This window comes from Bombus pyrosoma, linkage group LG6, assembly GCF_014825855.1.
Source record: "Bombus pyrosoma isolate SC7728 linkage group LG6, ASM1482585v1, whole genome shotgun sequence".
NCBI classification, from domain to species: Eukaryota; Metazoa; Arthropoda; class Insecta; order Hymenoptera; family Apidae; genus Bombus; species Bombus pyrosoma.
The window spans coordinates 13,981,457-13,994,136 of NC_057775.1; the positions used below are offsets into that span (position 1 = coordinate 13,981,457).

The 12,680-nt window shown below is 38.7% G+C and overlaps 1 protein-coding gene and 1 long non-coding RNA gene across 14 annotated transcripts in view; one reads left to right on the forward strand and one right to left on the reverse strand.

Annotated features, from left to right (window-relative positions):
- Positions 1-9,435, reverse strand: part of LOC122568654 — a 72,215-nt gene extending 62,780 nt beyond the window's left edge. Inside the window, exon 1 of the long non-coding RNA XR_006317170.1 lies at positions 8,892-9,435. This is a non-coding gene — a long non-coding RNA (uncharacterized LOC122568654). The remainder of the gene's footprint in view (positions 1-8,891) is intronic.
- The window catches only part of LOC122568651 (fat-like cadherin-related tumor suppressor homolog), a 496,717-nt gene that overhangs the window by 333,230 nt on the left and 150,807 nt on the right, over positions 1-12,680 (forward strand). Inside the window, exon 1 of one of the 13 annotated variants that reach the window (XM_043728627.1) lies at positions 9,502-10,403. The exons of the other annotated variants lie outside the window; for them this stretch is intronic. The gene's annotated coding sequence lies outside the window, so the exon portion shown is untranslated. Of the gene's footprint in view, positions 1-9,501; positions 10,404-12,680 lie in introns of those variants that run through there. 13 annotated transcript variants of the gene reach the window in all.

A 12,680-nucleotide genomic window follows, 5' to 3' on the forward strand; every position in this document is an offset into this window, starting at 1 on the left:
GGCGAGCACATGGTGTTTGATATTGATAATTTGGGACTTGAAATCATTTGGGAATTGAGGATGTGTGTTGAGTATGTGGCCTAGCGAATGGAAGATTGGAACTTCAATGTTTTATTGCAATTAAGTTCTTAATAGCATTCTTAATTGCTCGTACGGATGCAAATACATATGATTTATCTATTCGTGTAACTTGGTGGATAAGTGGTTAATGTTCACATCAACGTTACATTTAATTTAAAATACGCAACAATTTGAGAAAAGTAGTGGGAATTTTCTTCAAAAACGATCAATTGATAAAGTGTGTATATAAATATGATTGGATTAATGATTAACAAAGTCGACTATTTTTAGAATCTCGTTTCGCAAGTTGTTCGTTAGCGAGACGCCACGTGTGCTTTTACCGATCAACTCGCGCGTACGCGCGTGCAACCAGTCGATCCAATCTAATGCAAGTAGTTTTTTCCGCTTCGCTGTTCGCTCGGCGAGTCACGCGCGGAAGTACACCATTAACCTGTCGGTGACTTATGGACAGATCACACATAATAGCGCGTTGATACACAGGGGTCACGTGGTATAATAATACGGAGAAAGGCCCGCAGGCATGCATTAAAATAGTCTAATCTGGCGTCGATGCACGCATGCCCTGCTACGAGCCGGTAATTATTGTATTCCGAGAAGGTCTTCGCAAAGTGGATAATGACTGGTAAACTTCATTGGCTCCTCGAACCTGTTAAACGCCGCCTGAGAAAATCGTTTTCTCGCTTAACAAGAATTTTCGCTCTTATCTAGCAGTGAGCGGCTCTTTCAATAAGACCAAGGAAAAGAAAACGTTATCTTGATTTTATATGTTATATCTTGGTGGAAATTTAATTAAGTACAAAACAAAGGAAAATGTAATTTTCTACCGTACGCATCTGGAATATTATATGCGTTATCTAACGATGAAGTTATTTTAAATTTGTACCGAATTCAAGTCATGTTACAGTGTTGAGATTCAATATGCCGTTCAGCAAAATCATCGTTTCGTGTTTCAACGTATATGTCGAAACAAATATTTTATCAAGCCGTGTTAATATTACAAGTTTTTATTTTAACTTATTAAGATTGCACTTAATATCACGAAGCACTTTACTTGGAAACATTTTGCCTCTTGATGTAGAAATATCTCACTGTAACTTATTCCTTGCTTAGTAGATTATGCTAACTAGTGTTTTAAAGCAAGTCCAAAAAACTACACGTGTGCTTGTATAAAATATGCATACGAAGAATAGGATTTAAGATTAAGTATGTTAAAGAAAACTCTCCTTTGTTAATATAACCAAACAAACTTTAACATTTTGAATTACGAATTCAGTTTATACATATTCAATAATAAATTAATAAAATAAATCGTTCAACTTTACTACCTTCGTATAAGCTAATATTAAATATAAAGAATATTAAAACTAGACCTTAATATCTTCTTATGTATTTTTCATGTTATAAACGTAATTAATATTCATTGAATTAACAAAACAAGCTTTTCAACGTAGCTATTTTCATCTTACATATAGCAATATTTCACGCTTCTCGCAACAAATCAATTTGCTAATTACACTTTTCTTTCTCTGCTTACAGGTAAGAATTAGCAACCCTACATCAATACCAACGACTCGTAGTCACAGGAAAAGCGAAGAGCACATGGTGAGTACAGGCTCACTCGATCATCCGAACGATGATGTATAACCGGACGGTTCGTCAGCGATTATGAGGATCTATTCTTAACGAACGGTACTCACGACCACCTTGTCAGCGTTTTTCCGTGATCCCATTCCCGCGACGTGACTCTACTCGTTTAATATTCGCGTCTCGCGGTGAAGAGTTTTCCGGTCAGCCGAAGAAAGGAGGAGGAGGAAGCGTGAAATTCTATGAATTCGCAAAATTCTTCCCAGACGCCGTAGCAAATGCTCGAAATCCGTTTCTGATAGATGGTACACGGTGTACAGCGTGTATTTCATTTCCTGTATTCAATGGAAATTCATGCGCCCTCGCTATATCATCCACGTGTTAGTCGCAGTAATATCTTTCTGCTTAAATGATATATTCCTGGCGGACCATTTGAGACCAACGCGATCGAATCGACGCGATTCGGAACATAGGTTCCGTGGTTTTCGTTAATTGAAACGTTAATTTTCATTTGGTTCGAAGTTTCCTTTCGATCTGTCTCATGTACTTATGAATTTGTTAGAGCAAAATATTTTACGCGTATCTCGTTTTACACGATGGTATAGTCATTTATGACTCTTTGTTTTTATCGTAAAAAAAGTACATTAATGTTCGCATGTCAAATACGACCTATATATCGTAGCACGTCCGTTCAGTATGCAGTTTAGTAACCCCACCCCATTATTTTCTTACCTCTTTACTACATAATAAGAAGCCATTATGGAAGTATTTATATGCTAACCGATAGGGGGTTTATAGCGCTGACAACATTCATTACTTCTCATCTCGAGCCCCTTCGTGTGTGCTATTTTTAATTCCATTACACGCTCATTATATTCAATGTTAATTACATTTCTCTTTTTACGCTACACGTAATACGTCGTCTCCGGACCCCCCTGCCCCCTCCGCTCATCGACTCTATAAATATTCTCATTTTTCCACCCTTCTCACCTGGCTTTATCCCGCTTCGAACGATCGAAGAAAACTTACATCGACGAATAAAGCCTCATTTTCGTGTTCCGTTCGATCGTTATCCTCGTAGGGACGTCGTTACAAGCGATTCAATTCGTTTTATCCGCGGATCTGGAGTCGTGTTCAAGCCATCGACTTCTCGTCGTTTCAGAAATTGAATGCACGATAAATGCGAACGGGAGAACGGGGATATGGAATTTCAGGGAATACGCGCGACGTTCTGTAATGGCGCGCCAAACGTCGATCCCTCGGTCGTGCGACTCCGGTGAACGATAATAATTAAGGCAAAAACGGGACGGTTTACTGGCTGTTGGTGAGGGCTAACCACGCGGCTGATTACTATAGTTAGAAGGACATCAAGAGCGGCGGTTTTCATGCGAGGGAACAACGTAAATAACGCTAAGTCGGTCTCCATCGACGGTTTCTTTCCTGCGGGAGCCAGGCGCGAAAGCTGTCGAGGATAGTAAACACCGGTGCGTATACATAAAACGAAAAACAAAAGCGACCGTTTCGAGAAACTACTTTGTTTAAGAGCTGTACTTTCATGGTCACGCGAACCTTTCAGCTACCATGGCTGTTTCCTTTCTCTAGACACGAGTTTAAATCGTTCTACTGGCTCTTTCAAAATCGTCTGTGGTTCTGTGCTATTGGTTAACAGAAGTTGGCAGAAATAGAATAGTATTAATCCTTTACACGACTGTCATCAATGGCCGATACTAAGATCTGAATCGACTTTCAGTCGACTGGAAATTTTATGGATAACTTTATTTCATAATTACTTTTCCTATACAAATAATTCAATAAAGTTTCGTGCTTATGGTACACTTCTATGGCATGCCTAAAGGGTTCATCCATCAAGCAGTAAAATGCCATGTAAAGCTTTTGTTTTCATAAGTAACTTCGAAACACCCTGTATGGGAATAACAGTGGATTTGTATTTTCAGTGAGGAAAATGATCATTTTGGAATAAACTATTCCTAGCTAAAACGCGTATGAATCTCGTTAGTGTTTGTTAGAAGATAATATTTACACGATGTTATTCTTCGTTAAAGTTAATAAATTCGTTATAAATACTTTCCGTTAGAAATTCAAGGAATTTATGGAAACGTAGTGATACAGGTTTGGTAAACGTCTTACAATTAGCATATTCGTTTTTTGCTCAGCTTGTCGTTTGGGTTGTAGAGTTATAAAATTTCTTGCATTATTTATACTGCTCGGTACCTGGTATAGTGCTTAGCTTGGCTATAACGCATAGAACTAAATTATAGTGCGCCGAGTAATTAATCGCCAGATGAAGTAACTTTATTGCTCCGCATGATGTTACAACCTACGTGGCGATTTAACACTTGTAACAGGATGAATATAAAATCAGGCTGGTAGAATGCGAGAACAGTTAGCTTCTAGGTGATGAAGAGCACGTGTTACTATTCTGTTCGAGTGAATACGGGAAATTTTCAATGAGGATCGGTAATTTTCCATTTATTGTACGATGCAAATGAATCTGAATAAAGGATGACCAAATGCTCGTGTAAGCAAGTTTGTTCGTAATAAAAGAGATTTATTAATGTTCTAAGAATACCCAGCTTGATAGCGGATTGCTTAATCTTAATCGAGACCTGCATATCGAAATGCTGCTTACGCTGCGCAAACGACTTTGTGTCGAGAATAACATGGAGGGACTCGTTCATTTCCACGTTTCGTTCCGATTATTATTAGTACAATAGCAGCGTACCAAGAGATCGAATGCTAAAGAGAAAAAAGTTAGACATACAATTTATGCAATATTTCTTTCTTGATATTTATATCAACTATGTACATAGAATCTAGCACGGAAATATTTTTAAAATATTATTCTAATTAGCTTTGTTATCGATATCCTAGACACATATATGCGAGAACAATCGAAAGCATCATCGTAAATAGCAATTTTGAACGTACGACGCGAAAGTTACATGGATTGCAGTTTTGCAGGCTGTCGACACGGAAATGGAGGGTGCAGGTGCACGCGGCGTCGTATCCGAGAATCGTCGAAAGGTGAACAATGTTTGGAAGTTAGAACGTTACGAGGAAGAATGTGTATGTACAAAAGAGTGTTGCGATAGAAGCAAGAGGAGGCAGAGGGGAGAGATATATAAAACGCTAAGGAAAGTTGGAAAGAGGTACGAAAAGTGACGAAGAAATGTGCGAGAAGGGAAGGTAGAGAGCAAGAAAAAAGCAAGGAAATTTAGAAGAGGACTAAAGGGGAACAAATGATGGGGATGGGGATGGGGAGGGAAAGAGAAGAGAAAAAGAGAAGGAACGAGGAAAAGAAAAGCGAACGGAAACAGAGGGATGAAAGAAAGGGATTTCAAGTGGGGAAAAGGAAAGAAATAGGAAAAGAGCAGGACAAAAGGATGAAAGGGGGGAATAGAGAGAACTTTGTCGACAACTATCGCTGGCTCGAAGCCCTGCAGGCACTGGGGAAATATGCGCTGTGATCGGAACGTGTATTGTATATCAGCGTAAAAATCGCACGACAGAGATGCCGAATCGATTCCCGCGGAACAAATCACGCTCTCTCCCAGGTTCGTTTCTTGCTCTTGCACGAAGGTGTCTCGCGAAAGGGAGAATTGATTTCACCCCAGTCGTGTCACTCGATATTCGCGATAAACGCCGCGAGAATACTTTATCTAACGAGCGCTGTGATCCTTCTCGATCTAAAGAAAGAGAGAAAAGCAAGAGGAAAACTTTGTACGTAGTCGGTGTATAACGTGGTTCGGATTACTAGAGTTACTTAAATTCGAGTTTGCGTTCGAATAAATGGAGTTACATGACTTGAAATCGTTTGAATTCAGATAATTTCACTTTAAGTGGATAGTTATTGTTAGTGGAAAATGGATATCTGAAATGGTCTGTGGTTAAACTCGATTTGGTTTAGAGAACCAATATTTGAGCGAGCACGAAACTGGAAATAGTAGGGAGAACTTAAAGCTCGCTCGAAACTTGAAAGAATATTTCAAGAGAAATGAAATAACAGGTTCACGAGTTGTTTAACTTTGTATCATTTGGATTCAAGTAATTTGACTAATTTGTATGAGGTGTAACCGGCAACGAATCACAACATTTTAATAGACAATAATAATAAATTGTACATGCGCGTTAGAGAATGTACAAAGGTTAGCGCCTGAATTATCCAATGTACCTGGTAAATACACCTGGGCTTATTAACGTCTCGTATCCTCTATTATATCGTACACGATGGAACATTTGAATGGCGAATACTTGAAATCCTTATTCGAAGAGCATTCCGGAAATTGCAAGGGTCCTATCGATCTTCCTTCTTCTCTTTCTAAAACAGCACGATCGATGTAATTGTTTCTTCAGCCACGACTCGTGAGAGGAAAAAGTACCAGCGAAAACGTACGGTACGCGCGAACACGTAGCCGACCGGCAAACTCATTAAGACCTTAAGTGCCGGATTAAACAAACCTTCCCGAAGAAAGCAAGCAGATTACAGGCTTGCGACGATGTAAACGAGTTGTTTCACGAGGTGTATATGTATACATAACTTTACGTAAGATACGTAATTGCGAATTAGTTTTCTTCAACGAATTCCTCGGTTGGCCGCTCGATAATCCTCGTTTACACGCACGATAACTATTATTAATTTCCTGTAGCCTAGTTGGTCGATACGGCGCCGGATCAGCACGAACCCTAACCGAAGCGAGAAATACTACATATGTACATCCTGCTGGCAAGCTCTGTACGTAGACATAGCTGTATTTGATATGAAACGAAATGCCTATAAAGAAACTGGCTTCCATTAAACCACGCGTATTCGACACCGATAGCATTTTCGTGTTCAATTTCCTGGTCGATCCACTTTTTTCTCGTCTTTCGGTTTTCGAACGAGCACCGACATAGCGAAAAATACGGCGAGACCATTCGATGAGTTTTTTAAGCTCTAGACATAGCTATATCTCCGGAGGACTTGCTGCGCGAAATTGATATTGTAGGAGTGGTTGGTTGAGCTCCCGGTATGCGAATAGTCTTTTGGTTTTCCGGTTATAAATTATAATAAAATTTCTCTGACTGACTGAAGATCGAGAATAAAGATATCGTGGCGCATTGGTATCTTAAGGGAAATATGATAGAAGTTACTTTAGAATCACATGTTACGGGTTCTACGATGTTATTGCAAACATATAAAAACTTTTCCCTATGGTAATTCCTTGAGTGGCATCGTATAATAAAAATCTAACAAACATGGAAACATGGAATTCAAGTTTCATAAAAGAAATTTCCAAAAAATATATTATTATTTTCTATTACGTCAATCAAAATACATATACCTTAAGAGAATGAAATAAATTTATCCTATCGACAAAATAGAGAAATGAAATATCGACGAAACTGTAGAATCCATTACTTGCCTTTAAAGCGAGCATTTTAGCACAAATTTCGAGAATCATCGCAAGAAACTCGAGCGTTTTTCCGCCGCAATGGCGATAGTCGAACTTTCTTTTTACTTATGAGTATCGCGAGTCGAGGATATCGTCCGCGACACTTATTATCAGAATCATTGAAAGTTCCCAAAAGTCGTAACCCAACGGACGTATTTCATCCGTCATGGCCAACCGCGGACCGTTATACCTTAACGATCCTATAAATGGACCAAACAGCGAGACCGCGGAAGCGGAACACTTCTAACGAGTTTCATTGAAATTCACGAGAATCCTGGCTGACCCCTCCATAGTACGGTCCCCGGCGGAACTTTCGAATAAAATTACCTTGGACGCACAGTGAATCGCGAGCGTGGCAAAAGGATGAGAGCAGAGCGTGTTCGTATCGGTATTTCGAGAGCGTAGAGAAATTCACCGGTGGAAATTCATCGATCGTCGTTCATCGATCATCATCCACCGATGACGCGATGACAATTGGTGCCAATCGAAGCTCTAGAGCTGCATATGGTCGCCCAAGAAAGTCTCCTAATGAAAGATGGCGTGCTAACGCCGCGAACAGCAGAAGGATGTTGCACGAGTAACAGAAAATAAACGAAATTTCGTTTCGAGCTAAAGTCCGTTGTGTCAGCAGTATTTGAATAGAGATATCTCGGGTGATAAACGTGTGGTTAAGAATCTCTGTTGAGTAGTGACTTATTAAACTTTTTTATTTGAAAATTCCTGAAATTCTCAAGATATTTATATCGAAATTTTAATATCTTTTATTTGAAATAAAACGGCAACATTTTCTCAGGATTACATTTGAAGTTTAAACATGATAAATGGCAAAATGAAAACAGGAATTACGCAAGCCACACCTAAGATTAAAAATATCTCACAGCACCTTGCTACCTAACTCTATGAATACGTATGACGCATTTTATCTTTGTACATGTATAAATTTATTTCTTAGAAATGTGATTACTCATATTCAAATGTTACTTGCGCAGCATTTTATCAGAAGTATTTTATCTCGTAACATAGTGGCACGTACTTATATACTTATAAATTATAGACGAGTATTGATAAATAGAAGTATTAAAGTATATTCATATCGCTTGCAACTTTGTTCCGCCACATTCTCGATAACCCCATGGAGAGAGTCGTTAGATCTGATAACCGATAAACATAATATGCGTGTTACACGATAATGCCACAGGGGGTCATGGTCTTCTTTGAAAAACGGCGCCAGAGTTGCACAGCGAGATACTGTTGCAGAGCTTAGGCCCTCATTCTCATACGTGCTATATGTGACGTATAAATATACCCGCATAAATTCCCATCCTCTTTTCCAATTGCATGTAAGTACGAGATTTTGATTCGAAACAACGTGCATTCCATTCTTTGAGCGTTTCAAGCTGTACGTTACACTTCTAGAAACATGCCTTAAAGGTAAATTTTTCGTAGCCTTAGACCGCATTCTTACACGTACGAACCGTTACTCTGTTTTCCAACTGCACGCACGTAAGAATATAATTTTGACACAGAACAAGAGTCCCACTTTGCACGTTACGTGTACAGAAACACGCCTTAAGGAAACGTTCTTTCACTCTTCTTAACCTAAACGATTCTCGGAATTCCGTTACTTCAGAATCTACATCCAACTACTGTATTTTGATTTACAATTCCGAGTACCATACAACACTTAAAAAAGATAAGCTTTCAACGTGTGATTTACTTAAAAAAATGAAGTTTAACTAAAGCTAAAAATGGGGATTAGCATTTAACATTCACCGAAAGTCTAATCATGTTGCACGTTGTATTCTTTCATCACACTCCGTGTAGCGTCAAAATTGAAGTCTTTAGAAAGATTCGACCTTGTTTATCGTCCAAACATTACAGCGATGGAAATTCGGCTTTTTCAGCCACGTAGTGGCTCCGGTTCTATCCGAGGCCCAACAACACTTTCACAGTTCGGTATTCTCCCATAGCGCAACTGTATAACGCGATAATCGCATCATGCTCGACACACAATGGCGGATTAGTTGCCGATTCTCCCCACGGCGTACAGCCAGTTAGTTGAAACGGTTGCACAAGCAAATTGATGCGTGATCGTCACATTGTTCCCGGAACTAGTCCTCGGAGACAAATATGGCAAGATTTCGCGATGCCGTTACATCACAATCCTATACACAGATCCGACAAAAATTTCTTAATTTATCTGTTAAACTGTAAGGTGCTTCAATCGTTAAGTATAAGTTGTGTATGTCAGATGTGTATAACTACATATACGTTGTTTATTGTTGTGCGATCGCAGCGCTCTATGACTAGCGTTCAATTTGTAAAACACACCTTATAACAGTAAGAATCTTATTCCCACCATAGTAGTGTTGGATCTGTATAATTAAGTACGAATACGTGCGTTGCAATCGAACGTCGACTAATCTTTTCAGGGAAATATCGTATTTACTCGCTCGTTCGAAAGACGATACTGGACATCGCGCGACCGCTGGTGATATTTCATCTCTTAATGTTCCTCGATCGAGCAACAGAAGATTAACCGTCGAATATGGCTGCTGCATAGATATTTCAATACGTATAATAGTTTGATGGAGTACACACAGACGTTAGTAAGAGGATTACTGAAATACACGGAATACTGAAATGAGGTTAGGTGAGAAATGTTATCTCGTAAGATAAGCCGCCAAATGTTACCGTATTTTTCCTGCGTGGTCATATATCATAGTCTATATCTTTTAATTTCTTCCGCCATTTTCTTTCCTAAGACGTTCTTTCACTGACATCTACCGTGTCCTCTCGCAAACATTTATTGCATATAAACGTTAAGTACCGTATTCCATTTTGAAATCCGCTCAAACAGTGTCTGTGAATTCCATAGAAATTGTTTCGATAAGAAACATCCTTCGAAACTAGTGCTCGCGAGTGCAAGCCTCCCGGCAATTCATAAGTCGATTTAACGAGATTAAGCGGCAGGTAATGGCGTGATTCGTACATACCGTCAGTGAAGAGACGCATGGCATCGAGAACGGTGTCGTTCGATCCGACGTGGCTCGTTGATTTGCTCGATAAATGAAATTTACGAGGTACATATAATGTGCGCGGAAAGTGGTGACGAGTAGTGAAACAGCGGATCAAGCGATTTTCCCGAGTAGCATCGTCTAACCTCTTCCGAACGACACGACGACGACGATGACGATGTTGACGAGAAGAACGGTGTCAATGGACGAAAACGCGAAAAGCGAAAGAGAACAGGGAGGAAGGAGAAAGATGGGCAGCGTGTACCAGGTAATGTATTAATGGGATGCAGAAGCAGCCGAGTTACCCAAGTGTCATTAATCTTTCGCTGGCGCCTCGCGCGCAAAGTGTCAGCTTGTATGGGTTGGTTCGTGGTGCGCGTCCATAGGTGCCGGCTGCATCGACCGGAAGTCGAGACAGTCCGACAAAAGTGTTCCCCTCCTTCAGATCGGAACTTTTTGCTGGTAATTAATGACAGGTCATGAAACAACGGCGCATGCAAAGAGATCCGTTAAGTGTGTACTAAACGCAGCTTTGTGAGCTGCTCGGACGGTCTAGCATCGAAGTGACGTTGCACCGAGAACAGCTGGCTAAGGGAATGTGGGTGTTTTACAAGAATGCGAGGATCTCTTGGACGAAGGGAAGGGTGTAAGGTGTTGAATTATTTTAGGTAAATAACGATACATTGTTTTAGATGTGAAGGTGAGGGATGCGAATGTGTATAGGGATTTATGCTGTTACTTGAAATACTGAAGTAGAAATTAGATTCTTGTAGTACGTAGTATGTTTATGTATGTACATAGATTGATAAATCGTGTGATTAAGCGTTGATTAAATATGGAAAGCATTTAAAATTAGAAATTTACATCAAAGCAAGTAAGGATCAGCCTTGATGTATTGATATTTGCACAGAAACAAATTTCAAACAATTTTGTCAATATTACTAGTAAATTTTAAGAGAACACGTCGTAATTGTACATTTTCTATTGTACAAAAGTCGAATAAAATATAGCATCAATTTTCAATAAAATTTTCCATATACGTGAAATCATCACAGATCCAGCGCATATGTATGTTAGCCAATAATATTGAAACTTTTATAGCTGAATCAAAATCCAAATAGGTCGTAGAAATTCCTCTTGAAAGTTCTACAACCTAGGCCATAAAGATCTCTCGAATAGCTTCTGCAGCTGGATGTTGATCGTTGGAATTTTCAATCATAAAAAACAGATGCATCAAAAACTGGATGAACTCAAAGTATGGTATTATAAGGAAAGGACAAATAAGAAAGAGATCCTCTTTACACGTCGATGGTAATATGTATCGAGAAATTCTCGATAAAGTTAACATTGGTCGGCCGACACACATAGCAGTTACATATTACATTCGTGCATTTACAGACAGATTCGATATGGTTATCTTTCATTCTGACGCAGATCGCTCGAATTGATAGCGTACGATCCCAAGGAGAAAGTATGCCGCCATCTGTGGTTTTATCCTTCGAAACAAGGCTCGGTTAAATACGAGTCTGACATCCTGGCGAACTTTCGCCATTTCGTCGGTCCTTCAAGATTTAATAAAAGCGTTTAGTTGTCTTTGCAAACCGCCATTTCGTTCCAATCACTTTATGAAGTCGCGTTAATTCTGTAATATTTACCAATTTTTATATCTTATAAAAAGGCGTAACTCTTAGGATATGAAGGGGTTTGATGACTTTGTTTGCAAAAACGAATTTTTATTATAAATGTCGGGATGTGATTCATATTATTTAACGAACAGGGTTTATAATATAACCAATTTTATCATCTTACAGTTTTTAAAGGTGTTGCGTAGGTTAAACGAAAGTTTCCAGATTCGAAGAATATGATATTGAAATGATTATCAACAAAAATTTATGAGAAAGATTTACATATCTCAGAAGTTAGTGTCTACACTTTTCATACTTTTTGAGATTGAAATGGCATTTAGAATTAACCCTCTTAGTGCAGAATGAAAGAATTGTACCTAAGCGAAGAATACCGAACCAGTTTGATGTAATTTGGTCAGGTTTGAGAAAAATATTATTCAAATTTGTGGAACATCTCACATAGGGCTTCTACAGAGAAATTCAACCATTTATAACGTTTCATAAATTTATTTTGAGATGAAATTCTCTCGTGATGCAAATGGTAAGACGCCATCGCATACGTAATGATGTATCGTTATTGGCACTTTTCGCAAGTGTTGCTAACAAGGATATATCGTTGTTCGGAACTAAAAGAATTAAACTAAAGATTAATGGGTTTTAAAATTATTTAAATAACTTGTACCTTTGAAAGTAAATTACTTATACATATAAATTCCACATATATACATGTATTTTATCGGTAAATAAACTCCTGAAGTACAGTTTTAATTATAAATCTTTTCCATGACATTGCAAAATATTTGCCATTTTTAAGATTCAAAAGGTTCATTCACGCGCACATTTATATACGAAGCATATCTCCAACACCTTTTCCCTTCTCTTGAAATTTCGATTTTCAAATGATATTCTTGGCGAACGAG